The sequence below is a fragment of the Egretta garzetta genome, unplaced genomic scaffold, assembly GCF_000687185.1.
Source record: "Egretta garzetta isolate BGI_Z169 unplaced genomic scaffold, ASM68718v1 scaffold56, whole genome shotgun sequence".
In the NCBI taxonomy this organism is placed as follows: Eukaryota; Metazoa; Chordata; class Aves; order Pelecaniformes; family Ardeidae; genus Egretta; species Egretta garzetta.
Window position 1 is genome coordinate 7,912,341 of NW_009260182.1, and position 245 is coordinate 7,912,585.

Below are 245 nucleotides of genomic sequence, written 5' to 3' on the forward strand. Positions count from 1 at the left end.
AAAAAACGGGGTGTTTTTTAAAAACCCCCCCCCCAGAAAAAAAAAAAAAAAAAAAAAAAAAAGACACTTAGAGGGAGGGAGAGCATCCTGAGACTACTCCGTAGACATCATCATCATCATCATCATCATCATCGAGCCTGTCCGTTTGATTTAAAAACAGCACGATAGGGAACACGCTGTCACCGCACGCTGTCTCCTCAGCTTCCCTTTTTGTGACACCCCCCCCATGCTGCTTTCCCCCCCCC